Source organism: Geotrypetes seraphini, chromosome 1 (assembly GCF_902459505.1).
Source record: "Geotrypetes seraphini chromosome 1, aGeoSer1.1, whole genome shotgun sequence".
Taxonomy (NCBI): Eukaryota; Metazoa; Chordata; class Amphibia; order Gymnophiona; family Dermophiidae; genus Geotrypetes; species Geotrypetes seraphini.
The window spans coordinates 436,582,955-436,602,728 of NC_047084.1; positions in this window are offsets into that span (position 1 = coordinate 436,582,955).

Here is a 19,774-nt window from a genome sequence, read left to right on the forward strand (position 1 = left end):
TTGGCTTTTCCGTCCACAGAGGGCTGCTCTTATAAAAGATATGTAGATCAGCAACTTTCCTATGTCTGCCAGCTGGGATTCTGAGTTTTGACCTTTAGTATTGGCTTCATCATCTTTTGTGCATTTTAGAAAGTTATTAAAAACCTATCTGTATTCTAAGATTGATATGAGCTGGCAAGATATGCTAATTGATGTGTTAGTCACTAGATTGTTCAGTTCTTTTGTGAACCACATTGAACTGTAAGGGCTCCTTTTACTAAGGTGGGCTAGCGTTTTAGCGCACGCACAAAATTACCATGCGTTAAACCGCACAGTACGCTTCTAGAATATCGCCAGCTCAATGCTGGCGTTAAGGTCTAGCGCGCGGGACAATTTAGCGTGCGCTATTCCACGCGGTTAAGGCCCTAACGCACCTTTCTAAAAGGAACCCTAAGGTATTGCGGTATATAAATAAACTTTTAATGTTATGTTTTATGTTTGTATCTTATGTTGTTAAGTGCCAATTTGCAGAAATGAAATTCTATGTTTTGACATTGTTTCAGATCATTGATTGAACCATATCCACGTCATTCTCTTCTTTGGGCTGAGAAATTTTCAGCAGCCCCTCGTATGCATGTACTATTTTATTAAATGCCTTTTCTGTGTGGAAAACAGACTTTATCAAATCCTCCTATTGTATATTTGTCATAGACTAGTACCCCCAAAATGCATGTGATTTCGTGTGGAAACGTTTTCCTGTTGTATTTAAATTGCTTAGTTTAGTTTCATTTTCCAAAGCCCAGGGGAAAAAAGACTTCAAGGGCTCATGGCTACCTGACTTTAGAAAACAGACTTTACACACAGAAACACATTATAGAATAAACCCCACAGCAGGTAGTTTAAGTAAGCTTTGCTTCCTGTGTGTGCTGAATATTTTCTTTGGGATTTTCTAAATAACTTTTTGAAAATTTCAAAATGGCCCTAGAAGTAACCGTCTCCATTATGACTATAGCTATATGGCCAAAAGAAATGTGACAGCATTAGTGGCTAAACTAGTGTGGCCCTAAGTTAGTCCAATTTAAAAGTAATATATAGAAATCAAACAAAACAAAATTAAGATGATACTTTCTGGATGATACATTTTTTTGGCTAGTTTATGAAGATCATCTTATGCTCATTCCTAACCTCAGGAAGAAGATTTTATCTTCAAAAGCTAGTGACAAAAAAAATTAGTTAGTCCAATTAAAATGCATCTTTTTCTTTGCTTTTTTTTTTTATTACTTTCAGTAGCCAAATGGGTGCTATTGTATTCTCTAACTGGTATACAAATAACTGCAATTTAAATTTTCTTTTCTTCTTTAGATTTGCAATTGCCAAGTTTCCTAGGGTGGGCCCCAGTAGAATAGTTTGATAAGTGTTTTGTTCTCAGTATTTATCTCTTAAAGTACGCTTTGGCTTATTTTTATTCCTACTTGCCAGTAATCCTAACCAAACCCTATTCAGACTGGGATTTATTCATCTGCCATTTTGTAGAAGAATGGCCTAACAGTACTCTTTCATAGTTCTTTAGAGGCATTTTCTACATGAATCATTTTATATAGCTCTGGAAAACAATGAAGAAAGATTACTGCGAACAATGGGCATATCCTTGAAAGCTAGTGTAAGCCCAAAAAAATTGGATTAATTATATAAAGTCTAGAACAGCTGAAATTGTATTATGATTATCATTCCTTTTTCAGGTTGGATTAGCCAAAATTTGGAAGCTGTCCTGACCCATCCATGCATCTACCATGGCCATGTCCCTATTGAGTTGCACACAATGAAATTTAGGCATGCATGTTATAGAATAGGGCTGCATGTAACTCCTAATTACAGGTACAAGATCCTTTATCCAAAATTCTTAAAACTGAAAAGCTCCGAAAACCGAAATTTGAAGTGAACCAGAAGTTAATTTTCCCGACATAACAGATGCTGAAATCAATGCAGATGCATGTGTTTCTCCTGATCTCTGCAAAAAACAAAAAGGAAAGACTAATTGTTATTGCTTAATTGCCTAATTTCTTTGTGCACGGATCTTGGATCCACGTCTGAATTTGAGTAACCTATTCAGAAACTGGGTCACAATCAGTACCATTCTTGATTTAAGTAGTGGCTAGCACTGAACATATGCCTTCAGCAGTGACAGCTACGGCATGATCCATTTCAATTTAGGGCAGATCTAAGCCAAGTGAACAACTTTTTTTAACCTCAAAGATTACTATAATGTGGGCACCAACATTTACTTGTTGATTACGTGTATAAATGTTTAGGATAATAGCATAGAAGTGAGTATGTGTTCCATATATGAACATAAATACCAAAAATCTGGCCAACTCTTGTTCTGTGAATACACACGTATGCTACATAGTACATATTTTATAGGTAGGCAGACATATAGGTATGTGGTGAAACATGAGCAGGATTCTCAATTTATATATATAACATAAGAGTATTATAAATTACATTATGCTGTAGTCTGTTGCAGTTGTGTGGGTTTCGTCATGTTTGGGTGGGTAGTTCTGACGTTTCAACCATCAAAGTTGAAATGTTGGTTCTACCTACCTAGAGACAGTAAGACCCGGACAACTGCAACAACCAAGACAACAGCCACAGAAGCCTGAGAACGCACCGTTATAGAGTTGACAGAGCAAGTGGGTGCTTGTTGTGGGCCTGTTTGATAAACAGACATGTGACATATGTTTCTTTATAAAATTCCCCCACAAAAGGTGCAGAGGTCAAGGCTAAACTGAAGCTGAGGACTCAGTGGCAGGTGCAAATTTTTGTACACAAGTGGCCAGATTCAGTAAATGGCGCACAATGTTGGATGACCTTAGGAGCCATGCTAAACATCAATTCTACAATGGTCACTTAGCACTAAGTAGTCTTTATAGAACAGCACTTACTCCTAATTCTGTAAAATGTGCCAAAAATTGCAAATACTCAAATTGCACATGAAATTTATGTTTAAATGATTTTTATTATTCCAGCCGTAAGAAGCAAATACAAACAGTAGTACCATTCAGGAAATAACATTTTCAACAATATAATCAGTTCCCCTCCCCCCTCCCCAAGAATCCATGGCCAGTCCAACAGCTGAGAGTGGGAATAAAATCTTAAAGATTCAAAAGTCTACTGCGAGCACGCGGTGTGAGGTCCTGCCAGAAGTGCTCCCACACCTGACAAAATTTGCGACCCGGGCCAAGAGTCAAGTCTCCCACCATGCGTCTCTCCAGTGTTGCGTGCACTATCATTAGGGATCTCCATTGTGCATATGACGGGGGATCACGGGAGAGCCAGTTGGTGAGGATGGCTTTTTTTCCCATCAAAAAGGCTCTGGATATAAATGCTGACATTCCCCTGGGTTTGGGCGAGGCTATATTATAAAATCCAAATAATGCCCTCAGTTGCGGAAGCCATCGCCTTCCACAAAACGATGGGGTATATAGGCCAAGATGTCTCCAAAACTGTTGGATTGCGGGGCAGGCCCAAAACATGTGACTCAAAGATGCGTGAGCCTGGTTGCATTTCGGGCAAGAATGTGATGCAGTAATCCCCATCCGACCTGCACGTTCCGGTGGAATGTAAAGTCTAAGAACAATTTTCAATTGCATTTCCCAGTGAGTAATATTGGGTGACACCTTTTGAATGTTCTTCAGGACCCGTTGTAGCTGTTGAGCAGTCAACTGGCAATGCAAGTCCTCAGCCCACGCTGTCGCTAATATATCCAGATTCGTGCTTGGTTGACAATCCCGGATCCCCACAATATGAAATCGTAGAGGAATCCTCTGTTGGGCTGAAAGGCTGAAGAGTTTCGAGAGTGCCTCCCTGCGGACTTCAGTAAGGGCAGCCACTGGGAGGGACTGAACATAATGACGGATCTGGTAATAGGCGAAGAGATCATTAGCCTGTAGGTCAAAAGTTCGTTGCAGCTCGGCAAATATGACCAGACTCCCCTCCTCCGAAAACAGGTGAAAAATATATTGTAAACCTTGTGCATGCCACCTAAGAAAGGTGGCATTTTGCATGCCCGGCTGAAAAGCTCCATTGCCCTGTATAAATAAATATAAAGATACCCTAGAAGACAATTTGGCTGCTTTACAGACCCATCTCCATGTCCTTCTGGCCGGCGTGAAAATGAGGTAGTGAGACACCAAAGGACGCATCCTCAGATCCGCCACATGTAGGAAATAGCTCACATGGAACGGAGCTCTCTCAATATCCCCTTTCACCATCTCTCTTATCTAGCATTTCCCTTGATCTCTCCTTCTACCTAGTCTCCTCTCCAGCACTGGTCCCCAGTTTCCCTTTCCACCTACCCTCCTTTACAGCATCTCTCCTTTGTCTTCCGGCTGCCTTCTTTTACAGCATTTCCCCCTGATGTGACCTTCCTCCACCTTCCTTCCTGTCCTGCATGCCTCCACCTTGTCTCTCATCTGCCACCATGTTAGTATGTCCCTTGATCTCCCCTTCCATCATGTTTCTCTTCCTTCCCCCTTCCCCTTCTCCATGGTCTTCTGTCCTTGGCCCCAGAAAGATTACCTCAACCCACGTTCAGCCAGGGGGTTGGCACTTTTTCCCTGTAGGGCCCTGCTTACCTGGAAATAGGAAGTTGTCATAGTAGGCAAGCCCTGCAGGGAAAAGCTCCTGACCCACTAGCTGAATAGGGGTTGAGGTAATCGTTGCCAGGGGCAAAGACAGAAGACTGTGGGGAAAGGGGGAGAAGAAGAGAGAGGAAGCAACTGCAGTAGAGAGGTGGGAGAGGAGAATAAAAAAGGTTTCCATCTTGGTGCTGTTACTGCTGGGCCCTGCCCACTCCATGCCCCACTGCCTCTTGGATTGGAGAAGGGAACTGGCTGGGGGTGGGGTGCTAAGATCCTTCAAATTGAGCTGGCTCTGGCTGTGTGCTAGGGATTCAATGCTACCTCTGAAGGCCCTGGGAGCATGTTCCTTTGGCTAATGCAATTTGATTGGTTGAGCATGCAGCAGGCTGAAGCTATTGTAGCTGGAACTGGACAACTTTTTGGGGAAGAACAAGCTCTTCAGGAGGGACGGACTACACCTGAGCAAGGCAGGAACGAGACTGCTAGCAAACAACGTCAAGAGAGGAATTGAGCAGGCTTTAAACTGAGAAGAAGGGGAAAGCCGATAGTCGACCTGACGTCGACGGTTCGGACAAGAGTATCCAAAGAAGATACTGAGCGGGAAAAATGCTGGGAACAAGCAGGAGACGAACAACAGAAACTGTTGACCAACAAAAAGGACAAACAGATAAAATTAGAGGAACAGGAGAGATCAGGAAATCAGGTTGCAGACGAAAAAGATATACCAAAAATGAGGAAGAAAGGAACAGAAATGAGGGACTGGCAGCCCAAATAGGGGAAGGTAAGAGGAGCAAAACACATGTAAAACCAGCAGAGAAAAGAAAAGACCAGGACTTAAATTGCTTGTACGCAAATGCAAGGAGCCTAAAGTCCAAAATGGGAGAATTAGAAGCCATAGCCAAAAAAGAAAACCTAGACATCATTGGAATCACGGAAACATGGTGGAACGAGGATAACCAATGGGAGGATACAAACTCTTGCCAGGGTACAAACTCTATAGGAGAGACAGGACCCACAAGAAGGGTGGAGGAATAGCACTATACATAAAAGACACCATTCCCTCGTCCGGAGTGGACATAGAACCAAAGGCGGAAGGATTGGAGTCATTATGGGTTAAATTACCAGGAAAAAGTGGCCTTGACATAAGATTGGGTCTATACTATCGTCCACCTGGACAAACGGAAGCAAAAGACAAAGATCTGGCAGCAGAATTGAGGCGGGAAGGCAACAACAGGAACGTGACAATAATGGGAGATTTTTAACTACCCCGGGATAAACTGGAATATTGTAAATTCAAACTGTGCGAGGGAAACAGAATTCTTAGAGGCTGTGAGGGACTGCTTTATGGATCAGCTTGTCAAGGAACCAACAAGAGGAAATGCCACTCTTGACCTAATCCTCAACGGAATACGGGGACCTGCAAAAGAAGTGGAAGTAGTAGGACCACTAGGAAACAGCGATCACAGCATGATCCAGTACAAATTAGGAGTAGGTACAGCAAAAGGGAAGAGAACCACAGTGACAACGTTCAACTTCAAGAAAGGGAACTATGATGCTATGAGAGCAATGGTAAGGAAAAAACTCAGAAACAGCTCAAGGAAAACAGAAACTGTAGAGCAAGCATGGTCTCTATTCAAGGGCACAGTGCAAGAAGCACAACATATGTACAACCCCAGATTTAGAAAAGGGTGCAAAAAAAACCGAACAAAAGACCCCGCATGGATAAACAATGAGGTGAAGAAAGCGATAGGAGAAAAAATCATTCCAGAAATGGAAAAAGGACCAAACTGGGGAAAACTGGAATGAACACAGGAAACGCCAAAGAGAATGTCATCAAGTGGTTAGGAGAGCGAAAAGAGAATACGAAGAGAGGCTGGCAAGGGAGGCAAAAAACTTCAAATCATTCTTCAGATATGTTAAGGGGAAGAAACCGGCGAGGGAGGAAGTAGGACCGTTGGATGATGGAGACAAAAAGGGAGTGATAAAGGAGCAAAAAGAGGTAGCCGACAGGTTAAACAAATTCTTCTCGTCAGTCTTCACAAGCGAGGACACATCCAGTGTACCAGAACCCGACGTGATCTTCCATGGTGATCAAGAAGAAAAACTGTCAATAATAGAGATGAGCCATGAGGATGTCCTCCAACAGATAGATAGATTGAAAAGCGACAAATCACCAGGCCCGGACGGAATCCACCCTAGGGTACTAAAAGAACTAAGAAATGAGATAGCGGGAATACTCCAATGAGTTTGTAACCTTTCCTTGAAAACTGGAGAGATTCCGGAGGACTGGAAGATAGCAAATGTTACACCTATCTTTAAAAAGGGGTCAAGAGGAGACCCGGGAAACTATAGGCCGGTAAGTTTGACATCGGTTCCAGGCAAGATGGTAGAAGCACTGATAAAGGACAGCATCTATGAGCACATCGAAAAAAATGGGCTGATGAAAGCGAGCCAACATGGCTTCTGCAAGGGAAGATTGTGCCAAACAAACTTACTGCACTTCTTTGAGGGGGTGAACAGCCAGTTGGACAAAGGGGAACCCGTAGACATCATTTACCTTGACTTCCAAAAGGCCTTTGACAAGGTACCCCATGAACGGCTACTTAGGAAGCTGTGGAACCACGGGGTGGAAGGGGACGTACACAGATGGGTCAAACACTGGTTGGCAGGCAGAAGACAGAGGGTTGGAGTAAAGGGTCACTACTCGGGCTGGAGGAAGGTCACGAGCGGAGTTCCGCAGGGGTCTGTACTTGGACCGCTGCTGTTCAATGTTTTTATTAATGACCTGGAAACGGGGACGAAATGTGAAGTTCTAAAATTTGTGGATGACACTAAACTCTGTAGAAGGGTTAGAACTACGGAAGAGTGTGAGGACCTACAAAGGGACCTAAACAAACTGGAGGAGTGGGCGAATAAATGGCAGATGAACTTCAATGTAAGGAAATGCAAGGTCATGCATATAGGGAGAAAGAACCCGATGTTCAGCTATCAAATGGGGGGGATTAGTATTAGAGGGAAGTAACCTTGAAAGAGATTTGGGTGTTCTGGTGGATACAACAATGAAGTCAACGGCACAATGCGCAGCAGCCGCGAAGAAGGCAAACAGAATGTTGGGTATTATTAAGAAGGGTATTATGACCAGAACAAAAGAAGTCATCCTGCCATTGTATCGGGCAATGGTGCGCCCGCACCTTGAGTACTGTGTTCAGTATTGGTCACCATACCTTAAGAAGGGTCCAGAGAAGAGCGACATGAATGATTAAGGGCATGGAAAACCTTTCATACACTGAAAGATTGGAGAGGCTGGGGCTCTTCTCCCTGGAAAAGCGGAGACTCAGAGGAGACATGATAGAGACCTACAAGATCATGAAGGGCATAGAGAAAGTAGAGAGGGATAGATTCTTCAAACTTTCAAAACATATAAGAACAAGAGGGCATTCGGAAAAATTGGAAGGGGATAGATTCAAAACAAATGCTAGGAAGTTTTTCTTTACCCAGCATGTGGTGGACACCTGGAATGCCCTTCCAGAGGACATAATAGGACAGAGTACAGTACTGGAGTTCAAGAAAGGATTGGACAATTTCCTGCTGAAGAAAGGGATAGAGGGGTATAGATAGGGGGCTACTGCGCAGGTCCTGGACCTGTTGGGCCGCCGCATGAGCGGACTGCTGGGCACGATGGACTTCGGGTCTGACCCAGTGGAGGCATTGCTTATGTTCTTATGTTCTTATGTTCTGACTGCTGAACCAATCACATCCAGAATAGTGGAAGTAGGGCCTTCACAGGGGCTTTGTGAATCTCTAGTCCAGCTGTGGTTTTTTATTTATTTATTTTTTTTTACTACATTTTTGCTGATACAGTTTGGTTGAACAGGCAGCCTGCTCAGCCAATCAAACTGCACCAAATAAAAAGTAAACACATACAAAAAAGCATGGCTGGGTTAGGGATTCACTGAAGGCTCAGACGGCATACCACTATGCCACATCTTAATTTAGGCACAGAAAATCATATCATATAAGTCTTATCTATCAACATAGACCTCAGTAGTACCACCTAACTTTAAGCACAGCTTATAAAATATTGATTTTTTGCAGCACCAATATTTTGGATGTTATATATAGAATTTAACCCTTAGTGTGGATTCCCACGCCTGACTTTGGGCACTAGGATTGAAGTCTGCTGAAACCTGGTGTAATCGCTGGTGTACAATTAAGGGCAGTTGGGTGTATAAATGACTGTCCTATAAAACACTGCACCTAAAATTTTGGGAATGTTTCTGACCTGTCCATGTTCCTCCCCTGGCCATGACCCCTTTTGAGTTGCATGGGAGACATTTTAGGTGCAGCAAAAAACGCATATATGGCCTGAAGAATAGGGACCAAGATATTCTTTATTCAAAAGACTTGACATGGCCTGTATTTTGGTGAAAAGCCTGCGCCGGGGGGTCTAAAAGACAGTGTGTCCTTATTACTACCAGCATGTCAAAGATAGCAAAGTCTCATAGAATGAATATCACTATTCTTGAAATGAGAGAGAGGGAGATATACAGAAAAGCTGCTGAGGGTAGGGAGTACAGGGTTCAGTTATAGCGGTCCATCAGTAGCATACCTAGCATATGTGACACCCGGGGCCCATCATTTTTTGACACCTCCCTCATCTATATGAAAAATATGATTTGTAGTAACAATCCACATATCGCACAACAAGAGTGTACCTAGGAAAAGGCAGCATTTTAAACACTGCAGTGAGCACTAGAACACCAATACATACATTGTAAAACTAAACAAGCCAGATCCTGCACAGTCAATGCCAACTGAAAACTATGTTCTTTTCATACAGACAGAACAGAGATACACCTTCACCCAATATGGAATAATCACAAATTAAAAATAGAAATATGTAGACAAAAGTTAAACTGAACCGCCAAGAAACCAGACTCTGCATACAATGCAACACCACAACACCACAAAAACAGTGACACATGTCCCCTAATACTAAGCAAAATATAAAGACAGTAGATGTAAATTTGAAAAAACTGATACATAACAATCACCACTTTACAAATTAACAAATAAAAATAAAACAAATAATGAGAAATAAGAAAATACCATTTTATTGGACTAATCCATTTTTTCAATTAGCTTTCAGCGGCCAAATCTTTCTTCAGAACAGTACAGTGTACTGCTGTTATGGTATCCTGTCCTCATCTGAGGAAAGGGGTTTAGTCCAAAAAATTGCCTTATTTCCATTTCCTATTTATAAACTTTTATCAATACAGTTACAATACTACTTGATTCTAAGTAAAGCAACAAAAATTTTTTTCTATCTTTTGTCGTTTCTGCTTTAATCATCTTCTCTTCACTCTCTTCTTTCTATACAGCGTTTGTCCTCTCTCCCTTCCATGCAACATCTGCCCTCTCTTTGCTCCTTCCACCCAGCTTCTGCCCTCTCTCTCTACCCCTTCCATCTACTGCCCACACTCTCTCTGCCCCTTCCATCTACTGTCCACCCTCTGTCTCTTCCATATGGCAACTTCCCTCTTTCTATGTCCCTTCAATAAACTGTATATCCGGGGTCCCTTCTCTCCTTTGCACATGATTCATTTCAGCTACACCCCCTCTCCATTTTTCTGTCTCCACCCCTCCCCTATGCTTTGGCATCTCTCTCTCTTTCTCTTCTCTTCTCCTTTCCTTCCTACTCCACACCATGGTCTGGTATCTCTATCTCCTTCCCTTCACTCCCCCCATGCCATGGCATCTCTTCCTCCCCCTCCATGGTCTGGTATCTCCTTTCCTTTTTTCCTTTCCTTCCCTCCCATGGACTTGGCATCTCTGGTTCCTCTCCCTTGTCTTCCTTCCCTCTCTCTCCCCAATTGGGTGCTGCAGCAGCAGCAGCATTTCTCTCCCCCCCTTGCTTGTACAGCAGCAGCATTTCTCTCCCCCTTGCCTGTTCAGCATTTCTACCCCTTGCCTGTGCAGCATTTCCACTCCCCTTGCCTGTGCAGCATTTCTCCCTCACCCTTGCCTGTGCAGCATTTCTACCTTCCCCTTGCCTGTGCAGCATTTCTACCTTCCCCTTGCCTGTGCAGCATTTCTACCCCCCTTGCCTGTGCAGCATTTCTACCTCCTCCTTGCCTGTGCAGCATTTCTACCTCCTCCTTGCCTGTGCAGCATTTCTCCCTCCCCCTTGACTGTGCAGCATTTCTCCCTCCCCCTTGCCTGTGCAGCATTTCTTCCCTCCCCCTTGCCTGTGCAGCATTTCTCCCTTCCCCCTTGCCTGTGCAGCATTTCTCCCTTCTCCCTTGCCTGTGCAGCATTTCTACCCCCCTTGCCTGTGCAGCATTTCTACCCCCTCTTGCCTGTGCAGCATTTCTACCTTCCCCTTGCCTGTGCAGCATTGCTCCCCCCTAGCCTGTGCAGCATTTCTACCCCCCTTGCCTGTACAGCATTTCTACCTTCCCCTTGCCTGTGCAGAATTTCTCCCTCCCCATTGCCTGTGCAGCATTTCTCCCTCCCCATTGCCTGTGCAGCATTTCTCCCTTCCTCCTTGCCTGTGCAGCATTTCTCCCTTCCTCCTTGCCTGTGCAGCATTTCTCTCTTCCTCCTTGCCTGTGCAGCATTTCTCCCTTCCCCCTTGCCTGTGCAGCATTTCTCCCCCCCTTGCCTGTGCAGCATTTCTCCCCCCCCCCTTGCCTGTGCAGCATTTCTACTTCCCCCCCTTGCCTGTGCAGCAGCAACATTTCTGTTCCCTGCCCAGCATTTCTGGCTGGTTCCCCTGCTCAAAGCTGTGGGCGTCTACACCTCACGTCAGAAGCCTTCTCTCTGACATCAGAGGGAACGCTTCTGACGCAGCCTCAGATCACGTGAGGAGCCGACGCCCGCAGTTTTGATCAGGGGAACCGGCCAGAAGCTGAAGAACCGCCGGACACCCCTGTTTACAGGTTTACTGTCGCTGCTGCTGGTTAAGCAAAGAGGCTGCGGCAGAATAGGGAGGGAAGCCGGCTGTGCACCCCCTTAGGGCGTGCACCCTGGGCAGATCGCCCCCCCCCCCTTGGTATGCCACTGCGGTCCATACCTCAGTTTGAAACCTGTGAGAGAGGGTTCTAAAAGAGAACAGTTATAGGCAAATGTACATTTCAAGAAAAGTGATTCATTTCATGAGACTTTACTATCCTTGGCACGCTGGAAGTAATAAGGGACACATTGCTTTATAGACTCCTCACACTGGCTTTATACTGAAAGACGGGTCATGTTGGGTTGTTTAAATAAAGAATATTTTGGTTCCCATTCTTCAGGCCATTTGTGATTTTTTTTTTTTTTTGTTGTTGCATGTTGTTTAGCTTTGCACATTGGATATCCCTTTCTTTGTGCTTTTTTAAACAATTTTGAGGAAGTTCTGTAAATGGTGTCTACAAAGATAAGCACCAGTAATATAAGCCAGGGTCTTAAAGGCCTACATTATAGGCGCCTAAGGCTAAGATTCAGTAAAGATAGTGATTCAATCGCTGTTGGCTGTTTCTCTGGCTGATTTTCAAACAGTGATTGATTCACTGCATGGAGGTGCAAATCATTAGCATGCAAACTCACCCATTCAATTGTTCATTGAGCGATTGAGTCAGTGCAGAGCCCTGACAGTAGTTTCTGGAGAAGCAGCCTCCTGTTTCTGCTGTCAAGGCTTCTGCCATTTTGGTTTTTTTTAATAGCACAGATATTTTGCGTGTATTACACATGCAAAATATCTGTTCAATAAAAAAGAAAAAGCCCCCAACCGTAACAAAGCGCCCCTCCCCCTGAATCCCCCAAAATGTCAGGAGGGATGCCCATTCCCGCCAGCAACCAGACGCTCTCCCCCTGACGTTCCCCCCCCCCACTGTGCGAATATGGCAGGAGGGATGCCTACTCCCTCCTGCCATCAGGCCTCCCCGCCATCGGGTTGGATCAGGCCCCCGTACTTTTAAGCTGGGAGCCGGAGGGGTGCTCAGTCCCTCCTGCTCCTCTGCCATCAGCAATGCTGGACTTAGGCCCCACCCCGGTGCATCATATGATGCACGGGGAGTGGTCTAAAACCCTGATTGGTTCAGGTGCCTCAGGCTCCTCCCTAGGGAGCAGCCTAAACAATGACCAATCAGGGACTTCCTTAGGCTTCTCCCTAAGGAAGTCTCTGATTGGCTCAGGCACTTCAGGGAAGAGCCTGAGGTGCCTGAGTCAATCAGGGTCTTAGGCCCCTCCCCGTGCATCACATGATGCACCGGTGTGGGGCCTAAGGCCCACATTGCTGATGGCAGATGGCGGAGGAGCAGGAGGGACTAAGCACCCCTCCTGCTCCCGACTTAAAAGTATGGGGGGGGGTACTGACCCGATAGTTGAGGGGGCCCAATGGCAGGAGGAAATGGACATCCCTCCTGCTATATCAGTTTGGTACGGGGGGGGGGGTGATGGCATGAGGGAGCATTGGGGGGAGCATATGGTGTCGCGGTAATTGTTGGGGGGGGTTGTGCGATTGTCGTTGGGTCGTTGGGGAGGCAGTGGGTCATTGGGGAAGCAGCGGCAGTGGGGGATTTTTTTTTTTAATGGGACAGATATTTTGCGTATGTAATACATGCAAAATATCTGTGCCATAAAATTATTATTATTATTTTTTTTTTTATACAGCAGACCTGTTGGTAACACAGTTTCCGACAGGTCTACAGCAGTTGGGTTTTAGGATCGTAAAACCCGATGCAAAATAGCCAAGCAAATGTTAGTGAATCAATCGCTTGACTATTTTGCATGGGGTTTTACAAATTTGCATGGCCAGATTGGAAAATGGGCGATTGAGGGGAAAAACATGCAGTGGGCCGTTTTGTGAATCGTTGACTTTAATGAATTGGGGCCTAAGTCCTTTAGAGAATCACATGCAAGTCCTCCTCTGCCCCTAAACACACCTACTTTAGAGTTAGTCACCATTAGGCAGCATGCAATAGGCATCTATCTTTTGTAGAATCGTGCCTTAGAAGATAGGCAACTGTCACCCAATTAATTTGCATTTTTTTCAATTGTGAGCTTGTTAAAGGTGGACAATGTTACAGAATAGCACATAAGCAGATCCATCTGCTTCCTAAAGTAGAGATAGTCATTTGTTAAACAAAGCCTTTCAGGGAGTGCATTCCAGAGCGTGGGGGCTACTCTAGAGAAGGCTCGCTGGTCAGTATCACATCGCAACGTGTCCTTTGGAGAGGTGCAGTCACTCTGGCATAGTAAGGGAAGGGGGCAGACTACCCCGGGCACTGTCTCGATGGTGGTGTTGGCTCCTCTCCACCTCCCCATGCCACGCTCGCACCCTCCCTTCCCCATCCCCCCTTACCTCTTTAAAATATTCACCAGTGCAAGCAATTACTCTAGCCTGCTGGAGGCCTGGCTCCCTGTGAAATAACTTCCGGGTCACGGGGCCAGGAAGTAACGTCAAAGGGAAAGCCAATGCCAACACGAGAAGCAGGCTGGTGAAGATTTAAAGAGGTACAAGTGTGGGAATGGAGGGCATGAGTGTGGTGTGGGGGTGCAAAAAGAGCGAGGGAGGGGGCGGAGAGGGGTTGGTACAGAAGGAGCAGGGAGGGGCAGAGAGGAAGGCGTGGGGGGTGCTTCCGCCCCAGGCACTTCCTACCCTCGCTACGCCACTGGGTGTGGTTAGGGATACTCTGTGGTAGGATCTTAGTGACCTTGGAGGTGTATAGAGGGAGATCCTCTTCTTCAGGTACTCTGATGTCTTCAAGATTAAATTTAGTCCTGTATTGTACTCGTAGCCAGTGAAATTTTTTTTCAAAAATGGTTTGTTGTGATTACATTGCTTACAACCTTCTATCAGTCATGCTGCATCATTCTGAATCAATTGGAGCTGCTGCAGATCCTTGGTAATTAGACCAGTGTAGAGTGCAGTACAGTAATCCAGTATTAATGTTATCACGGCATGTACAAATGAGACAAGATTTGCTTATTCAAGGTAAGGAGAGAGACAGTAGTATAGCTGTTATAACTGATAGAAGCTGTTATAACTGATAGAAGCTCATGAAGGCTGCTTGGATTTGGGGGATCAGAGTAAGAGTTGAATCTAACTGTATTTCAAGGTTCTTGACTTGTGATATGAGAGGAAGTTCATATTTCCCTAAAGAAATTTTGAAATCAGGTATTTGCTCACTTGTGTTAGGGACCCATAGAAGCTCGGTTTTACTTGGGATCCGGCACAGCTTGTTGTTTTTAGCCCATTCTTGAATAGATGTTAGATACTGTAAGTAGATAGTTTATTCAGGGCTGTGGGCAAATCAGGTTCAATGGGTTTGAGTAGTTAAATGTCATCCGCATAGCTTGTCTAGTGGCTTGAGGTAGATCTTGAAGAGAATAGGTGACAGTGTCGATCCTTGTGGTACCCACACGTCAGTGTCGATGGAAATGATGAAGTACTGACAAACAGTATGGACTGTTGTCTGATAGAGAGGATCTGAACCGAGCAAGTACTTTTATTTATTTATTTAACTAATATATTTGTATCCTGCATATCCAACAATTCTAAGAGGGTTCCAGGATGACATACATAATTTTTTTTAAAAAAGCACACAATATACACTGACAGACCATCAAACAGAAAACATCCAAGCCCATACAAAGCAGGAACAAAAAATAAAAACATGGATCTAAAATATTGTATGCAAAAAGAAAAACAGATTATACCATTGATACCTGTTTCTGCAAGTATAGTAATAATAATAATAATTTTTATTTTTATATACTACCTAACCAGCAGTTCGTAGTGGTTTACAGTAGGTACTCAGCATACAATATGATAATAACATCGTACATAATAAAATTCTAAGTAACAAATACAAGCATTAAAACTAATAAATAAGGAAAACACAATATAACTAAAATAAGTATAGGTAAAAAGATTAAAAGTATATTATAACCACATGATAATATAAAAATCAATAATGTATATTATATTGTTTAAATAAATGGGCTTTAAGATCTTTTTGAAATTGATAGTAAGTAAGAAATGGAGAAACAAGACGATTCAAACATGAATTCATTAATCCTGCTTGGAATGCTAAGGTCCTATCCAAAAATTTTTTGTAACCACATGCATTTGCTGAAGGAAAATAAAACCAACCAGATCTACAAATATTTTTCTTAGAAATAAAAAAAACTAAAATGAGAAACAAGGTAAGCCGGTGCTAAGCCAAATAAAACTTTAAAACAAAAGCACAGTACAAAAAGTATAATACTCTCGTAATACAAGATCATTGCCATGTTAAATAAAGTCAAAAGAGGGAATAAAAAGTTAAGAATGCTACAGAGGTAAACCTCTCACACTGCTAACCTGTTTTATTTACAGCATGTTTGGCTGTCAGCATGAGATTAATATTCAGCATCAGTAGTTATCCTGGGATTTAAAGCTCTCAAAGTCATTGTAGGCATGCAATGAAGCATGACCTGCTGCACCATTCTCTCTGCTCTCAAATAATTGCTATGTATTTGCCAGCTGCATGGGAGAGGATTTGGAAAAAAAAAGTATACAGGTTGCTTGTACAGATAGTTTCCTGTGCATGTGAGAAAGAAAAGCAGTGTTCTATAAATCCTGAGATTTCCATTAGTTTGGGTTGTGAGCCCATTAGGGACAGAGAAAGTATCTGTATTTCATATGTAGACCTCTTTGGGTGGTATATCAAATCCTTGAACTATTATGGGACCAATTCTATAACTAGGTGTATCATATGACTATCCCCTGCTTTTACTAAGGTGCGCTAACCAATTAGCACACGCTAATTGATTTAGCGTGCTAAACACTAACGCAGCCATAGACTAACATGCACGTTTTAGTGTTTACATAAGAACATAAGAATTGCCATCTCCGGATCAGACCCTGGGTCCATCAAGTCCGGTGATCCGCACACGCGGAGGCCCCACCAGGTGTACCCTGGCATAGTTTTAGTCCTCATATCACTATATGATTCTCAAGGGAGATGCGCATCTAATTTACCCTTACCCGTATCACTTTATGCCACTCTTAAGGAGATGTGCATCTAGTTTACCCTTAAATCCTAGAACGGTGGATTCTGCAATTACTTCCTCTGGGAGAGCATTCCAGGTGTCCACCACTCGCTGCGTGAAACAGAACTTCCTGATATTCGTCCTGGACCTCAGCTTCAGTCTATGTCCTTAGTAAAAGAGGGCCTGTGTGTGTGTGAGCGCAGGAAGTATGGCATGCATGGGGGTGTGCATTGGGACGTGGTGTTTTTATGGTTGTGAGCAGGTAGGCTTCCCTTGTCAATACTCTCTTGCTGCCCTACAGTTTACTCCGGCTCTTCTACTTCTCTTGCACTCTTCCCGTTCATTCGATGCCACTGTCTCTTGTACTTTACCTCCTACTTTGCTGTCTTTCCCCCTGCCTTCCCTACCACCTGTTGAACTCCCTCCCTCTCTCTTGCACTGTCCTACTCTACAACTTCATTGCACTCATTTTCCCCCTTTTACCCCATCTTGCTAAACCACGTGTTATACAATTTGAAAAACTTTCTGGAAAGGGCATGGCATGGGCAGAGTATGGGTATGGAAAGGTTAAACAGTTAGAATGTTAGGATGTGTGCTACCAGGCTAACATAGAGTTAATGCAGAACCACTTAGGCCCAGATTCTATGAAAGATAACTAAAGTTAGGCACCTAGATTGATGCACCTAGCTGATAGAAGCACCTAACTTAATTTTCTTAATTAGCACTGACAATTGAAAGCGCCATTAAAACCCAATAAAAATTTTGAAAAATTAATTAGCCAGTAGACGCTTAACTCGGTAGGGGTCTACCATGTCAAGGTAGGCATCTACAATGAGGTACCTACTGGCAAGTAGACATGGTTAGGGGCAGATTCAGGGCAGATAATGGGCATGATTTCACTTACACTCATTTAGGACAAGAAATCCTGTGCCTAAAAGGCAGTGCACCTAAGGTTTTAACACCTACTGGTGCCTAAAAATGCTTAGGCATCACTAGGCACAATTCTATAAATAGCGACTAGTGGATGATTGATAATCATGCTCAACAGCCAGGGCAGGATTAATTCGTCGAGGGCCCCTAGGCACACAAGTACACTAGGCCCCTGTCCCGCCCCACCCCACCATGCCCCCAGGCGGAAATAGGAAGCTTCATCAGAGGGAAGCTTTGGGCAAGCAGCACCGCTTGCAAAATTATAGTTCCCGTTGACTTTCTTACCTGCGTTGCTTTCTTGTCTTACTTTCCGTCAATGGGAGGCCGCATTGTTGATCTGGGGGGCCCGCGTTGCTGTTGATGCTGGAGGGGCCCATCGCTGTTTGGAAAAAACAATGTTGATGCCCTCCTTCATCGGGCCCCCCTGAACATTTTGGGCCATAGGCACATGCCTACTTAGCCTTTTGGTTAATCCTGCCCTGTCAACAGCGCCTAGAAGCTAGGCACCATTTATAGAATCAGGACCTTAATGCCTAAATAGGAGGCGCTAAGTGCTCCCACGTTAACATTTTATTATAATTTCCAAAGGTAAATACAAAATCATGCCAAATAAGATAATAAGCCAACACAAAATGCCAGATAAAAATGCAAAAAAAAAAAATAAAATTCCTCTGAAGAATCACAATGGTCCAATAACTTCCCTTTACTTTCCCTTTAAGGTACCATAAGACCCCAGTCTTCAAGTATTTTCTCATACTTCCTAAATAGGCAGACCCAATGCCACCATAAATTAACATGCATTAAGCCCAAATATTACTTAACTTTAGTAAAAGGGCGCCTATGTATTTTGAACTGTGTGCAAAACACAATATCAAGTTGCAGTTTGTGAGTCACCGAGTGGGACTGAACACATAAAAACAAAAACAAATGAATCATGGATCATTAAAATATTTTCACACATAATGATCAAGAGAATAAAAATTTTGGAGCATTTCTTTCATTTCCTTTCTGAATTCAATGATGCATCTATTGTACAGATTATAAAGCTGCACAATGTTACCATAAATTTGTATATAAAGTAATACCTTACATCTCTCCAATACATTTTCTAATCATAGCTGACCTCCAAAATGTTCTTCTCCCCTTGGCAGATGGGACTGTCAATTTTAATGTTCCTCACATTGGTGGAAAAGTGCTAGCCTGCCTTTGCAAGATTTTTATTTGCCTAATTTCACATCATGGGCTTATTCTGTTGATAAAAACAACCCTAAAGTCTTTCATATATCTGTTCTGTCAAGGTCATTCACATACAGAAACCTGTACAAAAGATTTACAAACGGATTCTTGGGAAGACATGTTTATTTGCTAAACACCTGGAATTTTATTATCTAACCCTTAGCTGTCGAATGATTGACAGAAAATTAAATCTCTCTGGGCATTAAAAGAATTGGTTCCATTTTAGTATCTTTATTGTAGGAGCACTAAATTGTTATTCTATAAGAGCCGCTGAAAACCTTCTACAGTATATGCTAGTAAACAGTGCAAATGTTCTCACATAAATAGCAACATCCTAAATGTACAGAAGGAATGTAGGTTAGGGTACTTTTCCGCAAAGAAATAGGCGTATTAAAGATATGCGTTTGTTTGAAATGACATGGGAAATGCTTATTTATGTATGTTTCTTATATACTGCTTCTATTTGAAGTGGTTTACATTCAGGTACTCTTAAGTATTTCTCCCTATCTGTCCCGGTGGGCACACAATCTAACTATTGGTACCTGGGGCAATGGAGTGTTAGGTGGCTTGCCCAGGGTCACAAGGAGCAGCATGGGGATTGAATCTACAACCTCAGGATGCTGAGGCAGAGGTTTTAGCCACTAAGCTACTCCTCTACTATAACCTGAAAAGACAAAAAAAAAAACAAAAAACCAACCCAACAAGAAATGTAAGTTTGTTTTTTTTAATTTCTGTGTCATCAGTGGTGGACACCATTATACAATAATGCACACTAGTCATCAAATAATGGACATTATTAGCCGCTATTCTATTTTAGAAAGCAACTGAAAAGGGGGCATTGGCCATGGGAGGAGCATGGGTAGGTCGGGGACATTCACAAAAGATGCACGCAATATTATAGAATTCGAGGGATCAGCGCCTAATTTACAGGCACAGATTTGCACCAGGTTACAGTTGGTGTAAATCCGTGC